Source organism: Geospiza fortis, unplaced genomic scaffold, assembly GCF_000277835.1.
Source record: "Geospiza fortis unplaced genomic scaffold, GeoFor_1.0 scaffold281, whole genome shotgun sequence".
NCBI lineage: Eukaryota > Metazoa > Chordata > Aves > Passeriformes > Thraupidae > Geospiza > Geospiza fortis.
The window spans coordinates 1,045,883-1,056,857 of record NW_005054340.1 but is presented as its reverse complement, the minus strand read 5'-3'; positions in this window follow the sequence as shown (position 1 = coordinate 1,056,857).

Below are 10,975 nucleotides of genomic sequence, written 5' to 3'. Positions count from 1 at the left end.
ATGATCCTACAATTTAATAAAAAGTTTTTAATGGTTAGAAAAGCAGTGCACAGTTGTGCATGCAAAAGGTGAAAAGCAACCTGTTAGAAGTCAGTCCTATAGGAAGAAATAAGCTATGTAAGCATGAGAAAGTTACTCTTAGAGGATCATTTTTGAAAGGCAGCACAGTTTTAAGCCATCCATGTGTTCACACTGTGCACCTGTTACTTAGTCCTGTTGTCCATATACCAAGAATAAAGGAGAATATTTAGTATCATCTATGTACACTGAATATTTTAGGTAAGGTAAGATCTAATTTGGGGAATTTAATGGTTTTAAATACACTTCAGAAAAGGATGATATCCACTCTATAGATAAACCATGCCAGAAAACTATGGTTATCTAGACAATAATTCTTCTTTACTATTGCCTCCAGTAGCAACCATTCCTTCCCTGAGTTTTTGAAATGTATCTGCAGTCGACCTGATGGATATTTGATCTCTAGATTAGCTGGCTGACTCAGCATGTGAGGATCAAATTTAGAGGGAAATTACCTCAATCTCTGAATTCTTAGGAATCTGCAATAAATAAAATCATCACCAGTTTCTAGGAAGATGTTCTCTTTTGTATTATACTATGTAATATGCAATATCAATTCTTTTCATAAACATTTTAAAGGTTTGTAGGCTATAAAAGCCTATGCCATGTCTTTCAGAAATTATTTTTATTCATCCATGAATTTTCCTATATCTAGGATGTAGGATGCTTTCCTGAAGTAATTCTTGGAAAGGCCAAAATCACTTTAACTCCCACCTCCCCACTCTTTTACTATCTAGAGCACTAGATCAAAGAAGTCTATCAAATTTTTGGCTCATTCAAAAGTCTGAACACCTTAAGGTGAGTGCAACTCTGGTTTGTGTCACTTGGAGACACAGCAAGAAAGGGTAAACTGTCTCTGGGAAGGGGTTGAGGTACATGGAATATCTTGACAGACTGTCTACAATAGGTCAAAATATTTTAATCAATCAAAACTGAGATGAATTTGTCCAGTTCCTTTGTCTTTTTATTTTTTTCCCTTCACATGATGGTTTATGTTCTTCAAGGATTCTCTTCCAGTAGGAAAAAATAATTATTGAAAACTGAGCTATTTCAATAATTTCTGATTCACAACTAAAAAAACATTAAGTGAAATGAAGTCACATGAGCAAATTCTCACATAATGCACTAGAGCAGGGAAATTACCTAGAAAGAGCTCAGGAAGTTACCCTGGAAAAAGTAGAGAGTTGCAGCTAAAACATTTTGGCTTATCAGCTTTTGCTGAATGCTGAGAGTTCTGTGCAGAATATGCAGACTGTCTCAGCTGCTGTTGTAATATAGCTGTCAAAGCAGCACTAAAAGATCTGAAGATTATTGGGTATTTCAAAAGCTCACTGGAGTTGTTTTTGAGTCTTCATGTTAAATTATTATATAATCCAAGTGGCTAGCTATTTGTTGTTACCAGGGGTGCTTTTCTTTTAATATCAGTGCTCTTCTTCTACCAGCAAAATAATTTGTAAAATCAAAGTAATTTTATGTAGCTGTTGCTCTCTTCAGAGTGTGCAAAAAATACATTGTATTGCTTGAAAGAACACCAGGTGATGTAACCTTCAGAATCCCCTTAACAAATGACTTGAACAAAAACAACTGGCTTAGCTTTTTTCATCTAGATCAGTTCTCCTAAGAAGATGGGCTCCAGTTGCTCAAACATTGTGTTGCTATTAAGTACCGTAAGGATAGATAGAAGGTAAAAGCTGTGTGAAGTATAACGGATATGTGACATTTGTAATGTAAGGACATTTTTTGAGAATATTATTGAAAAAAAAATCAGAAGACCAGAAAAAGTAATAAACCCCACCTCGATACACAGACCCTCTGGAAAAAAAGATAACAGAGACAATATCTGTGACCAGATCTCCCAGCTCACAGATTGAGGGAACACAACTGAACAAATCACTCAAGGCCTTGGAGATGTTCCATCAGGTTTTTGTAACTGATAAGAAGGGGTGCAGAGAGGGAGAAAGAGTCTCACAGGTCTCAGAAAAGAACAAACACTTTTAGAATCTTTAAGGGGCTTTAAGGCAAGGATGAAACTGACTATAGAATGTTCGGGGATTCAAAACAAAGGTTGACAGAGTTGGCTGATGTAGACAGTAACATTGAAGCGAAATCAGGTGATCATAGATCTATAGAGACAAGAAATTAAGGGCAAAGGAGGCACCTTTGATATATAAGTGGAATAGCCTTCCCCCTTGCTCTGGAAAGATGATGAACATCCACTGCTTGTCTGAGCTGATAGAGCAGTCAGGACTTTCACTAAAATGGTCAGGAGTACCTAGTTTGTGTCTTTCTTCATAAAAAAAATATATTAATCTGCAGCATCTTGTGGTCCACCTCTTCCAGTAACATCATATTTATTTGCCAGTTACTCATAAGGGGGAAAACTGAGCCCTCCCTGACAAACCAGTGGGAGAGGAGAAGCCTGTGAAACAGTCAGTCAGGGCAGTCTGCCTTTCACAGACATTCATTTTGTGGTGGCTCTTTATACTTGGCCATTCTGGAGTACACTGCTTATATTGGGGGAGTTTTTCTATCATGCTTATATGTTGTTCCTTATCCAAAAACCTCAGTCTAATCTAACAAGTGTGATACACCCATTCAATAAGTGAAACAGTAGAAATTGATTGCACGGAAGCTACAGACAAATCCCATCTCAGTGAGGATACTGTAACAGACTATCCTGACCCTCAGCCCTCTGTTTTAATGAACACCTCATATATATATGTATATATATTAAACACACAAATTGTCTTCTATCCCTATGACTGTGGCCATATGGAGATTTTTATTAAATCTGTAAAAATTCCAGATCATATTTTTCATAATAGACTAATGTAATATTATATCTGAAGAACAAGTTGCTAAATAACCACTAATGAAATATCTTTTACAGATTACAAGTATTTTTCTTCAGTGTAATACACTGACTTCTACAGATGAAACCTAAGTGAAGGATAAAATTTATAAATTGTTGAAATTAATGCTTGCCATCATAAGCCCATAGTGCATTTTATAAAGAGGCAAGGAGTAACGATTACAAAATGAAATTTAGACTAGATGTTAGGAAGAAATTCTTTACTGTGAGGGTGGTGAGATACTGGATCAGGTTGACCAGAGAAATTTGGATGCATCATACCTGGAAGTGTTCAAGGCCAGGCTGGATAAGGCCTTGAGCAACCTGGTCTATTGGGAGGTGAGTGGCAGAGGGGTCGAGACTAGATGACCTTTAAGGCACCTTCCACTCCTTAACATTTTGTGATTCTATGATTCTTGTTTTTATGAGCTCTGTGTATGGAAACAAAAACTGAAGCTTTTGAAAAGTGAGGGGGGTTAGCCACTATGTACTACTGAAGTAACAGCATATTGACATCTCCTACATTTTGTTTTGTGGTTTGATCATTTTTTTAAAAGAAACAGCTACCTCGACAAAGTGCAAGTACAGTCTAGCCATAAAAATCATGCAAAGTGTATGAAGATCAAAGCCTACTGTGTGTCACACAATTGCTTGATGCAGTATTAGGTTAAATTGGCAACTACATTGTCAATCACTCATTAGAATAAACAACAGGAAAAAAGAATCCAAAGATAGATAGTTGCTCACCTGTATTTTTCTACAGAATCTGTTTTAACTTCCAAAACCATAGTACCATTCTCAGCTGCTTTAAACCAGCTGAAAAATCTCACTGGCATCACAAATAACATAAATATAACCAAAGGTCACTGAATCTAATACAAATTTCTAAATTGATATCCTAGAGTGAAAAAAGAGAAGATTTACCATCTGAACTCTTTATGTGACAAAAGTAACTTACTTTACGGACAGAGTTGACATGGAAAATGTCAAAGATTTTTTGTAACCCAGTTAAAAGGCTTTACCCCTTTAAATGGATTCTGCTGTTGAGCTCATCAGCCTGTCAGAGTATACTTTCAATATCTTTCCAAAAGGAGTTCTGCTAGGACTGACTATGTTACTTTTGAACAGCTACAGCTGTTTCCATAATGTATCACCACAGTAGAAGTTGTGGAAATTTCAAACTTTAGCAAAAATGACTGACTACATAAATTTATATAAATGCATTTTAATAAGTACTTGATAAGTAACATTAGTGATTATAAAATTTTTACATCAGGATCATAAAATATCTTATTTCCCTTCTAGAATTTGGTACTGCTTTACAGCTTATTACTTTCATTTATTTCTTCTTTCATAAAAGGTAAGAAAATACTAAACACAGTTATCTTTTCCTTTGTAATTTTAGCTGATAAAACATATCTTTGGGTTTTCCACTAAGTTAAAAAAGGGAGGTCAGGTGTGCAGTAATACAGAGATTTACATAACAGGATTACATGAAAATAAGCAGTTCATTTTTCTGCTGAAAAAGCACAGGATAAGAAACTCAAGTTTTCCTTCAAAATTTTTTACCCTGAAATTGGAAGAGCAGGAGTAGAACAGGAAATTAGGAAAATGACCTCCTGCCCCTTGTGCAACACATACTTTCTTGATGCACTTAAAAGATGTACTGAAAGCTATCACAAAGAACATGAGACAGCAACAGACTTTAAGAATGGTACCAAGCTGAACAATTTATAATTGTTTAAATGTTGTGCCACAGATTTTTTTACTATTTCCATTTTTAAAACATCATTGTGAAAATCTAGTTTCCCAGATAGAAAACCATGATGTTGTAAACCTTCTTAGGAAAAATTCAGTATTGTACTCATCCATTGCACAGTCAGACTTTCAACTCTTATGGGAATGGACATTTACACTGCAGCAACTGGTCCTCCTTTGTTGCTGAAATTTACTCTTTCTAAACAACTTAATTTGTAGAAGTAAGATTGCAACGGAAAATTCTACAGGATGATGACAAACACACCTCTTTACAAACCATGTATAGGTCCAGAAATAGGTAATTATGCAAGACAGCCTGTAGGAAAAAGTGGTAAAAGTAGGTAGCAGGCATGAATCAGATCACCTTTTTTGAGGTGGACTGAGGCCTGACAGAGAAAATTATCAGGTCAAAGTGTAAGGCAGTCTGCTTCACAGCTATGAAGTGCAGAACAGCTCAGCTGAGAAACAAAATTAAATTAAGTATTTTGGGCCTCACAATGTACAGGACATGCTGGAGGGCCTTGTGTCCACACTGCCATCATTGCTCTCCAGACAGCCCCCACTGTGACTTCATCCTTGGTGCTACTGGTGGGTGGGGCAAACATTTTGAATGCACCAGTGGCATATCCAAGAAACTTCAGGTATGGGGAATACTACCAGGTGTCTTCCTGCACACTGAAACACTCATGTGCATGCCTCATAAGAAGACAATTCTTGTAAGTTGTCCTTGCTAATGGTTGAATACCCATGGAGCTTCCGAGGTGTGGGTTTTCTTAAGAGTTGTTAGTGAAACTATGAATCTAAATTTAGAGTAAGATTCTGAAAAAGTGTCAGATGAGAAGCTCTTCTGGGCACTGGAAAAACACACCAAGGTTCTCCAGAAAATTAAAATCACACTGGTTGGAAAAGGCAAATATGTGTCACTTTTGGAGCATGGTGTTCATGGAGTATAACAGTGAAGTAAAACTAGCTTCATCTTTCCTGATACTTAGTAATTATAAAAGAGCCAAGATTAGAAAATGACCCAGCATTCCATAATTCCATAATGCCAAGTCATTAATTTTGACTTCAGGGTAGGTAATATCTCAGTCTCATGCAATATGAGGTCTAACTAGATAATCAACCTACTGGTTCCTTGAACTCTGACAGTCTTTTACACTGTGGAAAGATACAAAGTAAAACCCAGACATAAATGGATTAAATAAAAGGATAATCATTGTAACAAGGTTTCACTAACTTTTATTCAAACATCATCATTTTCTTAATCTGTGTCAAGATTTCTGCTTGACTTTTTGCAGGATGGTCTTTTTTGTTGAGATGGACTTATTCAATATACAAATACAGAAAAGAGAAAAAAGAATCCAAAAGTACAGTATAGTTCTGTAAGTGTTATACTTTAATCCTAAATGCTTTTATAGCTGTAAATTAAAGGATGTATCCTGAGAATGGCTTGTCATTTCAGTTGACAATAATAGAGATAAACATGTTTTGAAGATTCAAAGATATCTAATCTATAGATTACAATTTGCAGCTGAGTTGACATTGTACTGCTAGTAATACTGGGTAACACGAAGACAGAATGTAATGACTTTCTTTCGTGGGGTTAATGTTTACGAATTATTTCAGAACAATCAGCTCTTTGTGTAACCTATTCATGTATAGGGTATGTGAATTTATAACAGTAAACTTTGTTTTACTGGATGCTGAAAAGAACAGTTTTTACACTATGCTAATTTTCACTTCAACTTCTACCCTTCCATCTTCCAAATAACAATATACCAAAAAACAACAAAAAGCCCACAAACTAAAAGCCCCAAGCCGTCTTTAAATCAGACCTCTTTAACTGATAGGAAAAAGCACCTACATTGTCTGTTAACCTCTTAATATTTTCACCATGTTTTTCTGTGAAGTAAAACTCCAACTATCTTCTTAATCAGGAACAACTAAAAGAAGTTTTATTAATAAAAAAATGTAGTTTCCTGACCATATCTTGAATAGGAGCTCTGATTGATTGTGACAGACACACACCATTGAATTCAATTGAATTTTTAACCTTTTGTATAATTTCATGTGAAAATGTGACATGCTCAAAATGCCAAATTGTTTAGGAAACCAATGGCAGCTACTCACTAAACAATAATTTTTACCATGATTTTTTAAAGTAAGGTAGGTCCAAAAATATTTTAATATGGCTGTTTCAGAGAGATTTTGTTCATTATTGCCTATTTGGTCATCAATGGATGAAGCTCGGAATAAGAAAATCTCAGTCAGGTCCTAGGGATGTGAGTTGTCTTCAGTACATAAAAAACAACTCTCCCAATGCAAATACAGATTCATTTACAAAATCTGCAGGTACTACAAATTCAATTGTATCTTCCTATTGCCAGTCAAGCTTAGCACTTCAACAATAATTTACTCATAATCAGACTGAGACAAAGCCAGCTGTGCCTCAGAATTGAAAATACCGTATATTTCTTTAGGAGACTTCTATTTAAAAATATTTTCATGAGATCAGAATGCAAGCTTTTGAGAATACAATCATGCAAACCTCCTCTTGTCATGTCATCATTGTGGCATAGAAAATCATCCTCAGGCCCGGATTTATGGGTACTTTGTTGTTATACAATATTGTGCAACAATTTAGGAGAAATGGAAAATTCATATAGTATTACTATATTTCAAGAATGATTTGACTTTTTAAAAATAACATCAAAGTCAGATAAAAGAGAAGAAATTTGGACTAATTATTTGAATTCATTGTCAGTTTAGTTTCACTAAGACATCATACTGTGTGACTCAAGAAACATGTTCTTTCTTATCTGAAATGTATTTTGGTGGATGTCCTCAATGTCTTTCAATAATTTCGCTTTGAAATAATTCTTAGAAAGGGATAAGACAGTAATTTCAGGAACTTCTTTGAAATACTGCTCTAAACTTAAAAACTATCCATGCTTGACTGATTTTTCAGTTTATTAAAAAGGGCTAAAACAGGTTTTCCCAATTTTATTCTAGATTTGCTAAAGATTGCCTGAAATATGAAACTATTACATATAGCTAGTTTCACTTCAGTTACATTTTTAGTATGGAAAGTTCCCATTGACTTCAGCATGAAAAAAGAAGTTGCTGGACCTGGACAAGACAAAGGATCTCAACAATCTTCATATGAAGTATACATTTAAATTTAAACATAATCTTAAAAACAGTCAAAACAGAAACTAAATGTTTTCCTTTCTGTCCAAAAATTCAAGCTTCCAAACTCCATTCCAAGAAGGATCAAATAAAAATTAAATATGATTTGAGACAGAACATGCAGACACAACTAGTATCTAGGCATCCCATATTTTAGATGACTCATCCTGGTTGTTGACTCAACTGTTGACTAATCGACTTTTCCTTGGGTTCCTCCACTGCTAGCTTCATCCTTTACCTCATGATGAAATTTTTCACAAAGAAAAATAAGTGTTTTTATTTAGCAGGATGGGAAAATTATCACTGGTAACCAGCTATTCCAAGATGGAACCCTTGAGCCTAAACTTGAAAAATTTTTTACTGATATTGTTTTTAATAATACAGTCATTTGGAGGACTAATTATCTGAAAATTATATTACCGCATTTAACTGTATGTTATTACTTCTTTTTTTCTGTTTTCTAAAATTTTTACTTGCTGTTACTTCAACCAAATAGAAATTGGAGGCTCAAGAACCTTTGTAAATCTAACAGGTAAATATAAATGGCAAAGATGCTTTTACAGTTCTCATGCTAGAAAAGATCTGCCTTGATATGATAATTTCCTTTTCTTTTTCCATCTTTTTCAAGAAAAAAAACAAACTCCAACTTCAAAAAACCCTCAGGGAAGTTAACCAAAGATTAGGATAGATAAACCACTTCTAGGTACAGGCCTGAGAAAACAGACTGTCTATATCCAAGAAGTCTGGGACTGACCAAAAAAAATGAACAGCTTCCACCTACGTATGCTTTTTGCTCGTCAGAAGAAGAGGTTTAGTCACTGAGAATAAAGTTGGCAGACCTTTTCCTGAAGCTCTGTGGAATGCAGCTTCTTCCAGAAGTTGATCTCACTGCTTTTCACATTCTTAACCCTCACTGATCTCCCTTACTCTTCCTCTGTGACAGCAACAACAGCAGGAAAAAGTCATATGGAAACTCTGATTTAATTCCTTTGTTACATTTCTCCATATCCATAAGCAGGGCTTGGTCCTGGCCCCCTCTCTGACCTCACATTGTATCAGGGAATATTGAAAATGTGATGCATCAGGGAGAATCTAGGAGCAAAGTGACAGGAACAGGAGAAGCTTTTTGAGTCTTGCAGCATCTTGAGATGAAATCCCTCTCATGCAAAACTGTGATGTGAAAGGAGGAAACTTTGTAAAGAAAAATAGATTTCAGACACCTCCGAGATTCTTAAAACCTTTATCTCTCCAGGCCTCACTTTCCCGACAGAGTCTACATTATTATATATCTTTATAGTTACTATATTGAACTTCCAGGCTAACAGCTTCCATACTAACTACTCAGATCAGTATAGCCAGCTGGGTAACCTTTGCAGAGTGGGGAGAATCAGATGCCTTAGGTTCATTCTTCACTAGCCCACACTGCTTATCCTACAATTAGGTCAGATGGATACAGTCCCCAGAGCCATGAAATGTCCCTATTTCATGGGAATATTTGAGGGGGAGTGGAAGGAGGACACAGCCTATTTCTAGTCTTTCAATCTCCTTTACCTTTATTGCCAGAAAGACCTTTCAGCTCCGAAAAAGAGGCTGGACTGCAGAAGGTGGATCCCATGATGCTATGGCATATCTATGATACTGTGGCGCCCAGTAATTTTATTATCAAGTATGTCTTTAAGTTTAACTGTAAGACAGTGACTCCAGGTAACTACTGAGTGACCCGCTACTTTCAGTTCAGAGTTAGATGTCTGCCTCAGGCTGGGAATCACAAACCCAGGGTCTTGCACTTAGCAGAAAAAATGAACTTTTGGTCCAACCAAAAGTTCAGACAATGGGCTAGTTGGTTCCTTCTCTACTCAAGACTGGATTAGCCACTGTGTTCTGCCACCAGCAAGCTCCCCTCTATAGCTGCAACTCAGCAGGCATCAAAGACATGCCAGACCAGAACCTGAAAATGAGGTTTTGGGCTTACTCTGTACTTGAGCCCATAAGTGCTCTTCTCACAAGTCCTAGTAGTTGGGCAAAATCTGGATTGGCATTGAGGGATGTTGCCAGGCTGAATCACCCTCAGCTGTAGCTTACCGATTTTGTCACAGGTGGATGGGCCACCTTCACCTTACCCAGGGAAAGGACACATACTAGTCATCTATATGGTGCAATAAATATGGAAATAAACTGCCCTTGCTCCCCCTCCCCAAAAAATGACCCCAGGCCTAAAAGACGGCATTCTGGCACTGAGAAGACGTAGCCTTCGGCCTTCCCGTGACATTAAGGGAGGGGTAGCCACCGCAACCATCCGTCGGTGAGAAGTGGGATCTACAGCCTGGTGGATCTCCTGCTCTCAGCAGAGTTTGGGGAAGCTGCGAGAACGCCAAGCGAGAGGTGGCAGCAGCGAGTCGCCGTGCAGCCCGGTGGCGGGCAAGCCTCATCCGCGCGGTGCGGGGCTGGAGGGGCGCGGGGATGGACGGATGGATACATGGATGGAGGGAGGGAGGGAGGGAGGGAGGGATGGATGAATGGGAGCGCCGTGTCCCACGGGAGCGGCCCGCCTGGCTGCCCCTGGCGCCCGGGGACACGCGGGTCCCTCCCTGCGAGGCAGGTGCTGGCACCGCGAGTTTGGGCAGCAAATGACCGGCTGTAGGCTCTGGCCGGGCGCCTCGGCCGCGCCGATGCTCAGCCCCTTGCGAGCGCGAGTTAGCAGAGGTTACCCCAGGCAACTACCCCAAAAAATTGGGTGATTTTGCTCCGGTACCAAAACTCCGAGCAGAGAGTTGAAAGGAGCCGTGGAGTGGCAACTTTCAGGTGAGTGCTACAATTGCATTCCACACAAGTTTCTCAACGAAGGGTTAAGCGTGCGCAGGAGTAAAACATGACTTCCATATTCCTTACCCTATTTGCTCGCAAGAATACTTCTGAAAACACGGTAGGATTTCCACCTAGGTTTCCCAAGCATGGGAAGAGAGACCTGAGGTAGACACGAGCCGGAGAACGAGCTCTGGCTTCCCTGTTGCTGTCACCGTTTTGGCTGCCCGACCTCAAGTTCCCAACCCATGACAGCAGGAGCCGCGGTCACTGCCGAGGGGCTGCTCGCCACAGACG